The 19,854-nt window shown below is 37.8% G+C and overlaps 1 protein-coding gene across 2 annotated transcripts in view; it reads right to left on the bottom strand.

Moving 5' to 3' along the window:
• The window catches only part of GRID2 (glutamate ionotropic receptor delta type subunit 2), a 1,632,436-nt gene that overhangs the window by 510,897 nt on the left and 1,101,685 nt on the right, over positions 1–19,854 (bottom strand). The gene's annotated exons all lie outside the window — the stretch shown is intronic.

Here is a 19,854-nt window from a genome sequence, read left to right as displayed (position 1 = left end):
AGGGATCTAACCCAGGTCTCCCACATTACAGGCGGATTCTTTACCAGCTGAGCCACAAGGGAAGCCCCTGATAGATATACAATATATTAATACAGAGATAAATCTTGTCTAGTTATTTATGTCGGTGACATGTATTGCCATTTTCTTCTTGATGAATACAATGAATTATTCTGAGACCATATGTTATTTGAAACTCCTGCTGCTTCTGCTTTCAATCGACTCACACTTCCTTGGTCCTCCTCTTAAACCTCTTACTACTGCTTCCTATTCCCTTGTATGGGATTTTCTTCCAAATTTTAATTATTTCATTCAGTTATTAGATCCTTTAAGTTTATTGAACATCTATGTGAGAGACTATACTAGGTACTGGGACTACAGTAAGAGGGAAAAAAGGCCCTATCTTTAGGGAGTGTATAGGTAAGGAAAGTGTATAGGTCTGTTCCATGTCTTGTTTGGAGTCCTATCCTGACAACACCATCCTTGGATGATTTTATTGGGGCCAATGATTCGTGTATCCAAGCCTTTCAATCAGTAAATCTAACCCAGGTGCTCCTCCTGACATATCATTCACTTTTGACCCACTAGTTCTGAGCAGCTTCACCTGAGGATTCTATCTGACCGCCCATCCATTCATTCAACATGCATATGTACATCATCTAATTTTAGGCTATAGTGGTAAACAAAATTAGACAAAGACCTTTTCTTTATGGTGTTTGGAATGAGTATGAAGATGTAGGCTATAAAAAAGTAAACAAATGTAGCTTTAGGTTGTGATAAATGCCAAAAAGAAATCATAGGTATGAGATACTAGAGAACTGTGTGTGAAGGGTGATTATTTTAGATAGTGTCCTAAAAAGAAGGCCTCTAAAAGATGGCTTTTACTTTAGACTAGTATGAAGTCCTGGAGTGGGAAAATAAAAGGACTGGTAAAGAGTGTTTCAGAAGAAGTGGACTCTTTTTCACACAACAGTGAAGCTGAAATAGAATGTGCAGATGGGAAGTTTACAAGATACACCATAGAGCAAATACACTGACATAAACGGGTGTCGTGTCATATAAGAGTTTGTATTTCATTCCAAGTAAGATGCAGAGACCCTGGAAGTTTTAGCCCAGGGTTGATACAATTTAAAGAGACAGAGTAAAATAGAAGCTAGTTAGGATTCTTCAGTTACCTACTTGGATTATTTGTTCACTTGGGATTGAAGCACAGTTAAGATCTGATGGTGTCTTAGACAGTATGATAGTGGGAGAATCTTGAAAAGTGGTTATGCTCAAGATAGAACTGACAGGGCTTCTTCATGGACTAGAAATTGGGGATCATGGAAAGGAAATAAGCAAGATGATTTTTTTGCTTTTTCTCATGAGTAACAGGATGAATTGTTGTACTATTTACTGATGTGTGAAGTAAGAGAAAATCTGATTTGAGTGTGAGTTGAGGAATTAAGGTTTATGTTTGGACCTTTTATGTCTGAGATGTCTTCTCGACTTCCAGATAGGAAGAGCAGGTAGCAACTGGATGGGTTAATCTGGAACCAAAGGGAAAAGTCTAATCTGAATATATTAATTTGGAAGGCACAAGCAAATAGGTGACATTTAAAAGAGAGTATCAGATAAGACCATTTAGAAGAAGTATACAAATGTAAAAGAGAAGAAACCTGAAAACTGATTCCCAGAAGATCTCAACACTTAGAGACTGGGAAGAAAAGTAAAAACCAGCAAAGGAGACTAAGAAAGATTGGACACTAGGGGATTAAAAAAATATTTTAAAAGGACCAAAGAGGACCAAAGAAATATCCTAGGTCATCTTTCCATATTTGGCAAGCAGATGTCACAGAAACTCCTACCATCTATCAGATGAAATATTTTAAAATATCTTTTCAATACATGATTCAGTTTGCAGAAACATAAAGGAATTTCCAAAAATCTAGATCTGATTAAAAGAAAATCAAATTCACAAGGATAAATGAATGCTTTATCAGTGACATCCTTGGGTGTATATGTCAACCTTACAGATTTAACTGCTTATGAAAGGACAGGAGAAAACATCTGGAATGAAAAGCATGGAATGAGGCATGAAATGTAGTAATGACAGCAGGTGAAGTACCAAGAGCACATCTCATTTTAAAGAAGGACATAGTGGGTATACATGCTTGTCTCTGCTTTGGCTTTACAAAGAAGCAAAACATTTTTTAAAAAGTAATAAACAACTGAATTGGCTTTCTCAACCTTCAGTTTGTCCTCTTTCTATTGGAAAGGTTGGGAAACTCAGAATCTACATTAAAAAAAAAGACTTCCTTGCAGATATCCTCTGTCAATTCACACAAAGTCTGGAGGCAGAAATGAAGCAGGAACCTCTTCCTACTGCAGACACACTATCACACAAATTCCAGGAGACACAAGTATTTGCAGCAGCTGAAGTCCATGTGTAAATGTCTAGGAACCAGCTTCTTGGGAATAAAGCAGCCGTGACAGCACAGTGGTGGTAGCAGTAACAGCGATGATTAGGACCTCTGTTTCATAGCTACGATGATGTGATTTTAAAAATCTAAAGTCTAGGTTGTCCCCTGATTTTCACTTCTATGCCTCTTCCAATCATGTTTTCAAAGCACATAATTCCATTAGTACATTCTCTTCTGCTTGAAATACACAGAGTATTTCCTGTTTCCTCCACTAAATCCTGGCTGTTAAAATCTATCTTGGAAATTTCTACCTGTAAGTCTGAATTCCCTCTGGTCTGCAGCTGGACTTCACATTATCTCTGTGCACTAAAAAAATACCAAACCAAAACAATTTAAAGGTTTCTTGATCGACAGTGACCCCCACCCCGCCACTCCCAGCTCAGGTGACTAACAGAATGAAACAAAGTCTCTCTCTCTACCAATTCACTTAACTTCAGTTCAGTTCAGTCACTCAGTCCTGTCTGACTCTTTGTGACCCCATGAATCGCAGCACGCCAGGCCTCCCTGTCCATCACCAACTCCCAGAGTTCACACAGACTCATTTCCATCGAGTTGGTGATGCCATCCAGCCATCTCATCCTCTGTCGTCCCCTTCTCCTCCTGCCCCCAATCCCTCCCAGCATCAGGGTCTTTTCCAGTGAGTCAACTCTTCGCATGAGGTGGCCAAAGTATTGGCGTTTCAGCTTCAGCATTAGTCCTTCCAATGAACACCCAGGACCAGGGTGGTGGTGGACTGGTTGGATCTCCTTGCAGTGCAAGGGACTCACAAGAGTCTTCTCCAACACCACAGTTCAAAAGTAGCAATTCTTTGGCACTCAGCTTTCATCACAGTCCAACTCTCACATTCATACATGACCATTGGAAAAACCATAGCCTTGACGAGACGGACCTTTATTGGCAAAGTAATGTCTCTGCTTTTTAATATGCTATATAGGCTGGTCATAACTCTCCTTCCAAGGAGTAAGCGTCTTTTAATTTCATGGCTGCAATCACCATCTGCAGTGATTTTGGATCCCCAAAATATAAAGTCTGACACTGTTTCCACTGTTTCCCCATCTATTTGCCATGAAGTGATGGGACCAGATGCCATGATCTTCATTTTCTGAATGTTGAGCTTTAAGCCAACTTTTTCACTCTCCTCTTTCACTTTCATCAAGAGGCTTTTGAGTTCCTCTTCACTTTCTGCCATAACGGTGGTGCCATCTGCATATCTGAGGTTTTTGATATTTCTCCCAGCAATCTTGATTCCAGCTTGTGTTTCTTCCAGTCCAGCGTTTCTCATGATTTACTCTGCATATAAGTTTAATAAGCAGGGTAACAATATACAGCCTTGATGTACTCCTTTTCCTATTTGGAACCAGTCCGTTGATCTATGTCCAGTTCTAACTGTTGCTTCCTGACCCGCATATAGATTTCTCAAGAGGCAGGTCAGGTGGTCTGGTATTCCCATCTCTCAAAGAATTTTCCACAGTTGATTGTGATCCACACAGTCAAAGGCTTTGGCATAGTCAATAAAGCAGACATAGATGTTTTTCTGGAACTCTCTTGCTTTTTCCATGATCCAGCGGATGTTGGCAATTTGATCTCTGGTTCCTCTGCCTTTTCTAAATCCAGCTTGAACATCTCAAAGTTCATGGGTCACGTATTGCTGAAGCCTGGCTTGGAGAATTTTGAGCATTACTTTACTAGCATGTGAGATGAGGGCAATTGTGCAGTAGTTTGAGCATTCTTTGGCATTGACTTTCTTTGGGATTGGAACTTCAGGCTTCAAATAAATCCACCAAAATATTCAAAGAGATCACATAAAAAAATCACTAAACAAACAAGGAAAGAAGTGATTATGAGTAAAAACCAGCAAAAACAAAATTAAACAAAAGATTGCAGTATAAAAACAAGAAGGAATACTAATACTTGTCTCAGCAAATACTGATCATATAAAGAGCATATTTAATATCGTATAGAAAGAAATGAAGAAACTGAGGTATGAGTAAAGAATACTATAAAAATTTATCAGACAGGAAACAAAAGTTAGAACTTCTAGGAATTAAGTTTGTAATCAGAAATTATAGTTTATATTACACACTATATAAAACAGAACAGAAAATTAATCAACTATATTGTAAAACCAAATAAATTACCTAGAAAACAAAAGTGATAAGAGATGAAGAATATGAGAGGTTAGGAGATTTGTAGAACATAATGATTAGTCCAATACAGAACTAATTGTATTTCCAGAATGAAAGACTAGATCTAATGAGTTTGAAGAATAGCTGAAACTCCAGGACTTTGGCCACCTCATGCGAAGAGTTGACTCATTGGAAAAGACTCTGATGCTGGGAGGGATTGGGGGCAGGACAAGAAGGGGACAGCAGAGGATGAGATGGCTGGATGGCATCACTGACTCGATGGACGTGAGTCTGGGTGAACTCTGGGAGTTGGTGATGGACAGGGAGGCCTGGCGTGCTGCGATTCACGGGGTCAGGAAGAGTCGGACACGACTGAGCGACTCAACTGAACTGAACTGAACTGAATATAATTTTTAGATTTGATGTAAGACACAAATCCCTAGAATCAGGAATCATAGTAAATCTTAAGCAAAAAAGAAGAGTCCACATATGGAAATATGATGGTCAAATTTCAGAATACCAAAGACAAAAGGAAGATTTAAAAATCAACAGTTAAAGCTAGACTAATATCTTCTACATGTAAGCAAAAATTATTGTTAAATTAAGAATTCTATACAAAGTTGTGTACCTTTCAGGAACAAAATCAAAATAAATACAATTTTAGATATCAATGATTGAGAGGGTTACTACCACAAACCCTTGCAAAGGAACTGCTAAAGGATATAGTTTAGGAATAAGGAAAACAACCTAAAATATTCAGGAAGGTTAAAAATTAAAAACATTAACTTATAAATATAAATAATTGATAGTATTGATTATATCAAAACAATTAAATTAATGCATAATTTGTTAAGTAAAAAGTAAAATAAAATAGCTGTATAAAATGCTGTATAAAAATAGTAAAAGAAATGATGGGGTAATTGGAATTAAAATAGTGTAAGGTCCTTTTACTATTCGGTAAGAGGGTAAAGAGGTTAACAAGAGAAACATAAATGTGATATTTCTAGACTAACAGCATAGAAAGAATCCATCACTTCACAAAACCTACTGGAGGAAAGAAATTTGAAAAAAAATGGGCCAAATAACTAAATAGACATTTCTCCAAAGAAGACATACAGATGGCTAACAAACACATGAAAAGATGCTCAATATCACTCATTATCAGAGAAATGCAAATCAAAACCACTATGAGGTACCATTTCACACCAGTCAGAATGGCTGCAATCCAAAAGTCTACAAATAATAAATGCTGGAGAGGGTGTGGAGAAAAGGGAACCCTCTTACACTATTGGTGGGAATGCAAACTAGTACAGACACTGTGGAGAACAGTGTGGAGATTCCTTAAAAAACTGGAAATAGAACTGCCTTATGATCCAGCAATTCCACTGCTGGGCATACACACTGAGGAAACCAGAAGGGAAAGAGACATGTGTACCCCAATGTTCATCGAAGCACTGTTTATAATAGCCAGGACATGGAAGCAACCTAGATGTCCATCAGCAGATGAATGGATAAGAAAGCAGTGGTACATATACACAATGGAGTGTTACTCAGCCATTAAAAAGAATACATTTGAATCAGTTCTAATGAGGTAGATGAAACTGGAGCCTATTATACAGAGTGAAGTAAGCCAGAAGGAAAAACACCAATACAGTATACTAATGCATATATATGGAATTTAGAAAGATGGTAACAATAACCCTGTGTACGAGACAGCAAAAGAGACACTGATGTATAGAACAGTCTTATGGACTCTGTGGGAGAGGGAGAGGGTGGGAAGATATGGGAGAATGGCATTGAAACGTGTATAATATCATGTAAGAAACGAGTTGCCAGTCCAGGTTCGATGCACGATACTGGATGCTTGGGGCTCGTGCACTGGGACGACCCAGAGGGATGGTATGGGGAGGGAGGAGGGAGGCAGGTTCAGGATGGGGAACACATGTATACCGGTGGTGGATTCATTTTGATATTTGGCAAAACTAATACAATTATATAAAGTTTAAAAATAAAATAAAATTTAAAAAAAAAGAAATTTGAAAAGAAAGAAATAAAAATTTGGAGACTGAAGTACCAGAGCAGTTAAAAAATGTTCTTTTAGCTCTCTAGCTAAATAAATTAAGAAATCAGTGACAAGGAACAGTGGTCTCTTTCTTTTTTGTTTCTGAGATAAAATACAACAGTAGTTTCTAACATACCCATACACTAATTCTTATCTACTGAGTCACATACTAGTTTATTGAAGAATATACTGAGTGCTTCTGTTTAAGGTCAATAACATCTGCACTAAATATCTGAATATATGTTTTACTTATTTATTTACGTATTTATTGACTACTTAGAATTTATTGCCCTTCCTTGAATGCACCCATGGTTCAAGGTTGGCGTGAAGCCAGCCCTTCCAGCTCACAAGATGGCATTGTCAGCATTTCTCCCCTTATCACATTGGTTGTTTCCAATTATGCCTTATAGTTGGAATATGTAAGCCACAGAAATCTGTAAATGCTAAAATCTAGGACTTATTTTTTCTATAAAGCCAGTTTTTAAACATTTATAGCACAAACTGCAGATGGTGACTGCAGCCATGAAATTAAAAGACACTTACTCCTTGGAAGGAAAGTTATGACCAACCTAGATATCATATTGAAAAGCAGAGACATTATTTTGCCAACAAAGGTCCATCTAGTCAAGGCTATGGTTTTTCCAGTGGTCATGTTTGGATGTGAGAGTTGGACTGTAAAGAAAGCTGAGTGCTGAAGAATTGATGCTTTTGAACTGTGGTGTTGGAGAAGACTTTTGAGAGTCCCTTGGACTGCAAGGAGATCCAACCAGTCCATTCTGAAGGAGATCAGTCCTGGGTGTTCTTTGGAAGGACTGATGCTAAAGCTGAAACTCCAATACTTAGGCCATCTCATGCGAAGAGTTGAGTCATTGGAAAAGACTCTGATGCTGGGAGGGATTGGGGGCAGGAGGAGAAGGGGATGACAGAGGATGAGATGGCTGGATGGCATCACCGACTCGATGGATGTGAGTCTGAGTGAACTCCGGGAGTTGGTGATGGACAGGGAGGCCTGGCATGCTGTGATTCATGGGGTCGCAAAGAGTCAGACACGACTGAGCGACTGAACTGAACTGAACTGTACTACTGCAAATAATTTCTGCCTGATCATTTATATCTCACTTATTGGAAGAGTGAATCCAGACATGAAATGACCATTTCATGCACCCATGCCATAACCCCAGCCCCCCTAAGCCTCACCAGCTCTGACACCAGCAGAAAGAAGACCTGTGGCATAAACCTGGCCAAATAGATGCTTAGGATTTGGAGTTTTAAGTGAGAACACAAGGATAGAAGGAATGGTTGAGACATTCTATACATGTATTTTAAATGGGTGAATTTTATGCTATGTGACTTGTATCTCCATAAAGCTGTTAAACAGGATTTTAAATGACCACTCTTGTCATCCCTATTTTTACCTCTTCAAGAGCAGTTATGCTCCTTTCTGCTTACAAGCTTAATTCCTGAGACTTCCATTAAAGAGCTGAATATACATTCATCAAATTTTCTTTCCTTTTTTCTTTTTGCTTGCAAGTTAGAAATTATAACATACATAATATTAATTTCATCTGTATTAGAAACAATGCAAAAATTTCCTTATTTGGAATTGACTTATTTTCAACATAACCTAGATTAATTTAGCATGTATTTGATTATCTATAGTTCTTATATTTAATTATCTATAGTTTTGCCAATAATTATTTTATAGGGTTCTACTCATAATTATTATTTTCCAGATCACCAGTGTTTTAGAGATGTTACTAGCTGAATTCTCTGAAAGCTGATTACTAACAGCAACAAAGCATACTCATTCCCTTGCAAAAAAAGGAAAAAAGTCACATTTTTATTTGGTTCACCATAGTTATCAGGAAGTTTATAAGGTTCAGAAAAAATAAGTACATTATAAATCACATTTTCCCATTAAACATGATGTTTCCCAGACTCAGATTAAATGTTCTTTGCCAACTGTTCTAAGAAAATAGTAACAACTTGAAAAACAATAGAGCATTCATTTTTTAAAAGAAGGGTAAAATTGACTGGTGCTGAGAGTTTAAAACAGAGTTTCAAATACCCATTCTTTCAATAGTCCAAATAAATATTTATTTGGTTAGAGGAAATTGTGCATTTGACATCAGTATAGTAAACAGACACATAACCTCTACATGCTATTTGAGGAGAAAGAATCAGATGGTAATTGTCACAATAACAATATATGTCACGCAGGGTGACATACACTCCCTATATGGAGAGATAACTCATAGAAAACACATCTGCTCACTCACAGATAAAACAAAATGGAATGTGATACAAGATGTGTAGAAATTCCTATTCCTTAACTGATGTGATATAAAAATGATAATAGGAAACGAAATATAGCATCACTATTTGGGGATAAACTCCTAAAATAAATTCTACTTCTCCAAATTTCAGTATTATCAAAACTGGACCAGGTAATTCAAATTGTATATGACATAAAACCATAACATTCTCTCCTGTAAGCAATCCCTTGTCTGTTTGCTCTCTAAACAGCTGTCGATTGTTCTGTTTCATCAATTCTGGTAGTTCAGGATTAATTCTCATCATTATCAGTGGCAGAACATGATGGTACAATAAGCCAAAATGATTAAATGTATTGTAAGAAAAAAAAAAAAAAACGAGGAAAATAGAAGAGAATCTCTTCATAAAAGCTAATCCCTTATGAACAGCATATTTAGAAACTGCCTGCAGGTAATTACAGTCAGGTAACCTGATCTGAAAATGCCAAGTTCATGCAATGGTTCGTTTAATTCCATCTGGTGTACAATAATACTTTCCTTAATGGACATATTGGTTTAAAGGAAAAAAAAAAATCACCTCGTATATTAAAAGCCCACATTCCCTTAGTAATTATAAAATATTACATGAAAAATAAGAATCTCAAAGATGGGCCTGCAATGCTTAATCTTCTTTTAAGAGGAAATTAAGGTAATGAGCTTTAGATTTGTTGCTACCTAAGTCCCTTCTTAGTTACAATCTATTTTCTTAATATCAAGAAATATATAGGTTACTATTATGAACTGGATCAGGACTTCTGATCTATTGAGAAAAAAAAGTAAATTGATTTGGAACATATATGAGACAGTAAATGTATCAAAAGTATTTTTAAGGGAAATATTTAATTCTTGAAATGGAGCTACCTGTTATTAGGATAGAAGTGGAATTGAAACATGCGTATATTTAACACCATCATTTTTTCTCTCCTCTCAGGTCATTAAAATGGCCAGAGAAATGGACTTCTTATAATAAAGAAACACATAGGACTCAAAGCACCTTGGCAAGTGACCTGCGGGAGAAAAGACCTGTATTTCGGTCTTTTCAGGAATGTGAACTCCGCCTTTCAATGCTTTTTCCATCAGGTCTCAATCTTGATACCTACTAAATCCCCCGTTTTTTCTTAATTATTTCTTTATTTACAGAAAGGGACAGAGTTAACATACTTTCTATTTGTGTGCATTTTTTCCCTTTACTGGATACATGTATTTCCAAACTTTCTAATAAAATAATGAATACCAAAGGCTTTCCCCAAAGACTTGTTGAAATGTCACAAGCTAGATTGGCCTTGGTAAAACTATAAAAAAGAGAATAGAGTTTTCTTTCTCCTTTCCCTTTCTCTGTTGAAGATATCTTCGCCCCCCACCCCAATCATGTATATTCCACTTCCTAAAATCAAAGTTCACCCAGCCCTCTACTCTTTTCTTCTGGATGTGCACTGGAATAACCAGCTTCTTTCCTTTGTCCTACTACACTCTGGCAGAAAACTTTCTTTTTAAGTTCCATCAAAAACTAGGTTCTTAGTCTGATTCTTTTAGATCTCTGTGATCTTAAATACAAGTTAGGTAATCTGATAAACTCAATATGCAAATAGTTACTAGTGAGTTTGTCAACCTGCTTTTTTCATTGCAGATATCAAAATGCATGTCTTTAAGGACCTTCTGGTATCATAGCATAAACCTAAAGAAGGGGCTCTATTAATAGGAAATCAAGTGACTAAGTTACTTTTAAAACTTTGTATAGGGGAGTATGTAGCTAGTGCCTTCCAGGGTAACGAGAATATAAAATGATTTGTGGGATTTGTTCATTCATTCATTCAGGAAACACTTATTAAATGCCTACAATGTGTCAGACACAGTCTCAACACTTGGGATGCGATAATGAGCAAAACAAAGAGCCATAATCATAGAGATTAGCGGGGGTGAAGGGTGTCTTCTGCAGGGAATGAAACAGACAATGAAAAATAAGCATAATAAATGCAGAAATGTTACTCTTCGTTAAGTAGTGATAAAATCTATGAAAAAAAACATTAGAGCAGGCTAAAGGGAGAGTTGGAGCAGGAGCAGTCACTCAATTCAGTAAAACAACCACAGTAGGCTCCATAGGAAGGGAAACTTGTAGGAAACCCTGCGAGAGGTAATAGAGGTAGCCAAGCAATTTGGTGGAGAAAGAACAGTTCAGGCAAAAGGCATTAGATGAGACTATAAAAAGAGTGTTCCAGTGAACAGCAAGACAGCCTATGCTTGCAGAGGAATGATCTAGGAAGGGGAGAACATGGGAGCTACAATGTGAGGTGGGGGAGACAGGCATGGGTTTTACTTATTTGGGTCTTGTATGGAGCTGGATGGCATCACTGACTTGATGGATGTGAGTCTGAGTGAACTCCGGGAGTTGGTGATGGACAGGGAGGCCTGGCGTGCTGCGATTCATGGGGTCGCAAAGAACTGGACACGACTGAGCGACTGAACTGAACTGAACTGAACTGATGGAGCTGGAAGGACTTGGACTTTTATTCTTGTAGAGTAGTTCCAAGATACAATACTTTGTGGCAGACAAGTGGGACTCATGTTTTGGGGTCAGGTAGACTTTTTTCACATAGCAGCTGTTTATGTCCTTACAGCCTCAATTTTATCAACTACCTCTGATAGGAATTCTACACCAATCCACTTACTAAAATTGCAAGCAACTCAATCTCTGTTTTGGTTTAAAGACTCCTTCTGTTTCCTTACATAAAAGCTTTGGGGGTATCGAGTAACATCTTATAAGTGATTATCATATTATTCTAAAAATGTATCTTCTCAATAAACTTAATGTTGACTGCAATCTCCATGTTAATCTTTAGCATGAAACAATATTTGAGTCAGAACTTATCCTAAGAATAGAAATCTGAATATGCTTGTTATGTGTTAAGTCCCTGGTATCTTTCCTCTTGTTGCTAAAAGAGTAAGTCACACAGAGTATCTTGATTTAGTGCAGTTGGTGACAGTGAACTCTATCCTCTCTTTTAGAACCTAGAAGACACTAGGTAAGCATCCTTGTGGATGTATAGAAAAGATATATTGTGCCATTTCAACAGGCATTATTCCAGAGAGTTTTGTTCTGTGGCAGACTGCTGTGAGGCAGGACTGGCGATTGTTACTTCAAGCCATTCCTCTGCAGAAGGACCCATTTGAAGCCTGACTGCTGAAAAAGAAAAGAGCCACAGCTCTAGAGTGACAGCTTTCTCTGCTCCATTATGTCCGCTTTGAAGGTTGCATAGCTCAGAATCTGCAGAATAGAAGGCATTTCAGGTGATGTCAGTATCTTTTCCCTGTAGATATTTTTTCCTTTGCCTGTTTCTAAATAGCCCTGCATGAAAAAAACATTGGTATATAGCTGATGGAGAACTATGATTTTAAGATAAAAATCATACCTTTTTCTCAATGAACAATAAATGACAGTCTATCTTAGCAGGGAAATGTAAGTTCATTTCCTGCTGAAATTTTTTTTTTTTTACATTTATGAGCCATAAAGTAAGTTTTTGTGACTCCAATTAAACTCTCTATTTAAACATTTGTCTTTGGTATATATTCTTTTATACAAATTATAGTTATTAATGAAACTTCTATGGCTGTCTATACACTTGAGGCTTAAGTGCAGATTTAAATATTAACAAGGCTCTGATTAAAGTGCAGAAACATGGGTAGTGAAGGTAAGAGAAATGCTCTACTGTCTCGTCTTGCTTCTAGATTATATTCATCCAAATTCTAATTAGCAAATGAAAATGCAGCATGACTTCCTATATGTATTCTGGCTTATCAACTGCACCTTTGGTTTAAGGGGAAAATAAATATTTTAAGCATTGAAATGGAGGCAGGTTTGACAATAACATTCAGGTGAACTCTAAAGAGCACATGGCCTTAACAGACTGAGATCTTATTCTCCCACCCTCAACTTTTACATTTACTTAAAAAATGATGTTCTTGTTTTCTTAGGTTTGTACCTTGATTATTTAATTGTGTTAAGGAGCTTCAGGTCACACGTTTTATCCCTGTAGCAGCCAGTTATGTTTGGAGGAAATTCAGTTCAGAGACTTGAAAACACAATTTAATCCAACTGAATATTACATTGTAAGGTAATGTAAACTCATCACCTTGGACTATAATTTAAAAAATCCTTAAAGCACATTTATACTAATGATGCAATAAAAGGAATAGGATGTTTATACACATACTTGCATCTCCTCTCAATATATTGCTCTTCTATAAGATCCTAAATCCCTTAGGGCCAAGGTCTCTGTCTGTTCTTGGCTGGATAAAATGAGAGAAAAAGTCAGTACATTAAAGGAAGTAAGGAAAGATGGAAGAAAGGATGAATTTACTTTTATACAATTATGAAGTGATAATAGAAGCAGAGAATATGCAGTTTTAAATGTATCCAAATCTTTCCCACCTTAAAAAAAATCAACTTCTTAACAGTTACCAGCTTATCTTTCTCTTCTCTTGCTAAGTCAACAATTTTGCAATACCTTCAATTTCCTATGTGCTCATTCCTTTTCCATCTTTTTGTTTGTTTGCCTTTATAAATTCACCAAAATAACTCACACTAAGATTAACAATGACCTTCAGGTGACTAAGTGGACATTTCCAAGTCCTCATATTACCTGAGCTTTTTGGTAACATCTGTCCTTGTCAATCACTTGTTACCTTTTGAAATTCCCTCGTTACATTGTCTTGTTCACTCTCATTCACTTCTGACCATTCCCCTATATCCTTTCAATGCTCACCTCCAATAATATATTACAAAATGTTATTGCATTTAATGCTTCTCAAGCCTAGATTCATCTCCAGGTCTTTATTATAATTTATATATTTATTAACCCTAAATTTTATACTGTCTCTTTGAGTCCCAACTGTTTATTCAACAAGTGCACTGGGATGTCTCGAAAGCTACCTCTGAGAACTGAGACCGTGTGTGTGAAATGTCCTGGTTGTTTGTTTCAGTAAACCTTTACCTGGGAAAGATAAAACTATAATTCTGTGAATAATCCTACTCTTCCCTTCAGAAAATTCTTGCAGATCAGTTTAGAGACAGGAGTCTGCTCACCTGAGAAGGTTTATTTATCAAGACTGACTTCAAAAACCTTGACTTGCAGCACCGAACAATCCTAAACTATTATTTCATAAGTTTTGCCCAATTCCAGTTAATTCTCTATCTTGAAAAACCTACCCCAAATGTCTTGATTCCAGACCCCAAAGGTAAAAAATATCTCCCTTTTGAGATAGTAGGGCTTCCCTTGTGGCTCAGCTGGTAAAGAATCCGCCTGCAACGTGGGAGACCTGGATTTGATCTCTAGGTTGGGAAGGTCCCCTGGAGAAGGGAACGGTTACCCACTCCAGTATTCTGGCCTGAAGAATTCCATGGACTGTATAGTTCGTGAGGTCACAAAGAGTCGGATACGACCGAGTGACTTTCACTTCACTTAACTTTGAGACACTAAGACTCTTTAAAAGTAGTTTCTTACTGCAGTAAGTTCCAATACAATTAACTTTGTTTTTTAACAGATGGTACAGCAATAATTTGGGGAATTGCTGCTGCTGCTGCTGCTAAGTTGCTTCAGTCGTGTCCGACTCTGTGCGACCCCATAGATGGCAGCCCACCAGGCTCCCCGTCCCTGGGATTCTCCAGGCAAGAATACTGGAGTGGGGTGCCATTGCCTTCTCCCATTTGGGGAATTAGACATCTCCAAATCAACTTGTCCAAGAACAGCTTAGGACTTTCCACACAAACCAGCTCATCTTTCAGTGTTCTCTACTTTAATGAACCCTATAAATCAATATATCAGACTTGACAAACTGAAAGCATATAGGTTCCTCCACTTACCATCTCTGAATCCAACAAATTGTATTGTTTTATCTCCCCAGAAAATATTAGTTGCATAAATAAAGAATATTGTTAAGGCATGCATTATCTTATTCCTCTCCGTTCAGTGGAGTAAAGGGGAAGTGTAAGTGGGTAGCTATGTGCCCTGTGCAGGCAGTAAGGATACACAGTCTCTGCAGAGTATTTATAAATGATAAAATAATTCAAAGTTCATCAGTTTTATTATCAATATATCACAACACCTGTATACAACTTCAATAATAAATACTCTTGCCACCAGGATGAGGTCCATTTCCTCTTCTCACACTTAACTGTGTTGTTATGTAACTTGACCTGAAGGAATCTATTTACCGAACCCTTGTGACCACTAATGTCACTAGCAGGAAAGCTGCCCCAGGTACACTGAATTGCCTTGATCCCAAAGCTAGTGTCTCACTCAAGAAGTGATGGGCATTTTTCATTCTTTAGAACAAGAGAAAGGCTTCCCTTTGCAGAAGACTCTTCAGTTTAACTCTTTCAATAAATATTGGTTGAGAATAATGATATGCAGGGCTCCAGGAGGCCTCTAGGAGCTGAGGAAATGACAGTGAATTCAAAGGAAAAGACTGTCTTCTAGGAACTTACAGTGCATTGGGAAATTCAGACTATAAACATGATTAATAACATATATATTTGCATACACATACACACACATACACACAAACACACACACACACTCCCATTGTTAGGTAGCTAAAATACAAAATATGTTAAAGTAAAATAAAATAACGCAGAGAAGGGGGACAGGAGCTAATTATGTGGCAGGGTGGGATGAGGGATGGGCATTTAGTTACGATGATAATTGAAATCATTCCATGCAAAGATGGGCTCAATAAAGGACAGAAATGGTAGGTACCTAACAGAAGCGGAAGATATTAAGAAGAGGTGGCAAGAATACACAGAACTGTACAAAAAAGATCTTCATGACCCAGATAATCACGATGGTGTGATCTCTCACCTAGAGCCAGACATCCTGGAATGTGAAGTCAAGTGGGCCTTAGGAAGCATCACTATGAACAAAGCTAGTGGAATTGATGGAATTTCAGTTGAGCTATTTCAAATCCTGAAAGATGATGCTGTGAAAGTGCTGCACTCAATATGCCCTCAAATTTGGAAAACTCAGCAGTGGCCACAGGACTGGAAAAGGTCAGTTTTCATTCCAATCCCAAAGAAAGGCAATGCCAAAGAATGTTCAAACTACTGCACAATTGCACTCTTCTCACACGCTGGTAGAGTGATGCTTAAAATTCTTCAAGCCAGGCTTCAGCGATATGTGAACCATGAACTTTGAGATGTTCAAGCTGGATTTAGAAAAGGCAGAGGAACCAGAGATCAAATTGCCAACATCTGCTGGATCATCAAGACAACAAGAAAGTTCCAGAAAAACATCTATGTCTGCTTTATTGACTATGTCAAAGCCTTTGACTGTGTGGATCACAATAAACTGTAGAAAATTCTGAAAGAGATGGGAATACCAGACTGTCTGACCTGCCTCTTGAGAAACTTGTATGCAGGTCAGGAAGCAACAGTTAGAACTGGACATGGAACAACAGACTGGTTCCAAATAGGAAAAGGAGTACGTCAAGGCTGTATATTGTCACCCTGCTTATTAAACTTCTATGCAGAGTACATCAAGAGAAATGCTGGGCTGGAGGAAGCACACGCTGGAATCAAGATTGCCGGGAGAAATATCAATAACCTCAGATATGCAGATAACACCACCCTTATGGCAGAAAGTGAAGAAGAACTAAAGAGCCTCTTGATGAAAGTAAAAGAGGAGAGTGAAAAACTTGGCTTAAAGCTCAACTTTCAGAAGACTAAGATCATGGCATCTGGTCCCATTACTTCATGGCAAATAGATGGGGAAACAGTGGAAACAGTGGCTGACTTTATTTTTTGGGCTTCAAAATCACTGCGGATGATGATTGCAGCAATGAAATTAAAAGATGCTTACTCCTTGGAAGGAAAGTTATGAGCAACCTAGACAGCATATTAAAAAGCAGAGACATTACTTTGTTCACAAAGGTCTGTCTAATCAAGGCTATGGTTTTTTCAGTAGTCATATACGGATGTGAGAGTTGGAGTATAAATAAAGCTGAGTGCTGAAGAACTGATGCTTTTGAACTGTGGTGTTGGAGAAGACTCTTGAGAGTCCCTTGGGCTTCAAGGAGATCAAACCAGTCCATCCTAAAGGAAATCAGTCCTGAATATTCATTGGAAGGACTGATGCTGAAGCTGACACTCCAATACTTTGGCCACCTGATGCGAAGAACTGTCTCATTGGAAAAGACCCTGATGCTGGGAAAGATTGGGGGCAGGAGGAGAAGGGCACGACAGAGGATGAGATGGTTGGATGGCATCACTGACTCAATGGACATGGGTTTGGGTGGACTCTGGGAGCTGGCAATGGACAGGGAGGCATGGCGTGCTGTGATTCATGGGGTCGCAAAAAGTTGGACACGACTGAGCGACTGAACTGAACTGAACTGATGTACCTAAGTAACCATTTCTGGTTCAGATATGAACTATTACTCACCCTCAGATTTCTCAAAGGTGTAAGAAGTCCACATTTCCCCGTAAAAAATATATTTTGTACTGAGCTATTATTGTTACACGAAGTAATCAGGCAGGGAACACGTCAACTGCTTATAATTGTGAGAACCATTTTGGCAAAATTCTTGTTTCATTGGTGACAGCCATTTCCATACATTGTAAGAAAGTCTGGTTTCTAATACATCCTCCAAAATATTCACAAAGCCCTTAATTCCATTTTTCTTCTTTTCCTTTCTCATCACCACCTTTCTCAATTATGCAAATTTGTTCAAACCTATTTTTAAGCTTTGGAAACCCTTTAGTGCTGTGTGGAAATAGAAACTTTCCTTTCTTCATTAAATAAGAAGTGTTGAAACTGTCCCCAAAGCCCAATTCTACGGAGTTTACAATTTGCGTAATAAGGAGCAGTGGCTTGTTCCTGGAGATGTTTCAATCAGCTAGGATCAACACTAAGAAAAAAAAAAATTCTGTTCTATCAAGCCGTTAATTCTCATGGAAATGAATGTGAAGCAGGGAAACAGAACAGAATTGATTCAGAGCTGTAATCTGTTCACCAGCCATGCTGGCCACTTCTGGTAACCACAAAACACAGCTTAGGTGAAACAATAAAGCCAGCTGCAGGTGGCTTTTGTCAAAGGACTTGAAATCAAAGCAGCACTTCTGGTCAGACCCTGTTCCTAGAGGAGGGGGCTTTTAGAGGAGTTAATTGGCTTCCCTCAGATGAGTAGGGCAACCTAGAGAAAAAAAAATCCATTTTTGGTGTAATGGCTAATTACATTATATTCTCTGATAAGTAAGCTGTGAAATTTAGGAATATGTCCAAGGTTTTGCCTCTTAATGGAACAGTTATTTTTTGGCAGAACTCAGTCAAATTACTGTGTTGAATCATGGGTGAGATGGGCATGTGTAATGAGAACAGGCCTCTGGCAGAAAAGTAAAAAGTCAGAAAGTAATTCATACTATGGGGTTTGTTTTTGTCTGTATAAAATTAATTTGAAAAAAAATCAAAATACATCTGGAAATAAAAGTGGTGGTAAAGTCATGCAGTTTCCCCTTTTCCTTACGAATGTTCTTTATCATGTGCCTTTTAAAGAAATATAGAAATATTTAAAACAGTTTTAGCTGATCACAAAATTTGACTTGCAATTTGGAAAGTTGATCAGTATTTTTATGATAAACTGTAGTTTTTTCTTTTTCTTTTTGAGAATCAAATGTTCTGTGGTACTTCAGTTAAACAAATAAAGAATAAAATATCAGGAAGAAAAATCCTACCTTTAAAGAGGTTTCCAACCATATTTTACAAACATGTACATAAGCAAGTAACAATTTACATTGACTTAAATTAGTTGTTGACATTGACATTGAAGTCGCTCAGTTGTGTCCGGCTCTTTGAGACTCCATGGACTGTAGCCTGACAGGCTCCTCCATCCATGGAATTTTCCAGGCAAGAGTACTGGAGTGGGTTGCCATTTCCTTCTCCAGGAGATCTTCCCAACCCAGGGATCAAACCTGGGTCTCGGGAAGTCAAAATTAATTGTTGAAGTGGAAATCAAATAGAAGGTTTATGGGAAAGCAAAAGAAGGATTAATTCTAGATGAGGGAGCTTGAAAATGCATGTGGCCCTTGGATCCTGTGAGCCTGGCATCATGAATAGCTTATTAACATGTGATTCAGATTTTTGACTCTGGAAGTAATGTCATGCATGGATTATGGGTGTGGTATATCAAAGTGAAGGTTATTAAAATAAAACATGTACAAAGCAATAAAGGACTGATCCACAATCAGTGGTATTAAGTAAGATATTATGCTGGTAGCTTCTGTTCCATCACCTTGGTTTGACCTACCCTTGCTTGGACCTCAGATTGGGATTCCCATTATATCGACAATCTAAGTTCCAATAATTCTTGTATTACTCTCCCTTTTCTATCCAAAATTATCCCTTTATCCAAATAATTACATTATCCATAGGAAATTTTTCTCACTTTCCCACTAGTTAGGTTTTGTCCTTCCTTCAATTAAAATTTCCTCAGCGTTAGAAGAACCTTATAAACAATTCCCACTCTACTCCTAGAATCATCACCAATCCTGACCCTTCACTTAAAAGTTCCCATCCCCTCCCTCCTGAATTGAGCATCTTTTCCCATTGGTCCACACACATGAACATATTAAATTCACCCAGAAATTCTGGATATTGACCCTCTTGAAATATTTTAAATATTTAAGTTCACTTTCACATGTTGCTAGTTACTTCCCTGTCTATTAAATCTACAGCTACATTCATAGCTGTTTTGCCATCACTTTTAGGGGAGAAAGGTGCTCTTGTTACAGCTGTCATGTCTACAGCACTGCCCCAAGACTTCCTCCCTTATATCAGGGAGTAGCCATCCTGTTTCTTGTGTCTCTCAGAGCTCTATTACTGTCCACATCTCTCAGCTGCATTAAAGCC

This window comes from Bos grunniens, chromosome 6 (assembly GCF_055505025.1).
Source record: "Bos grunniens cultivar Pamir isolate PY7600 chromosome 6, Bosgru_T2T1.0, whole genome shotgun sequence".
NCBI lineage: Eukaryota > Metazoa > Chordata > Mammalia > Artiodactyla > Bovidae > Bos > Bos grunniens.
Note: the sequence above shows the minus strand (reverse complement) of the source record. Positions and strands in the feature narration are given on the sequence as shown.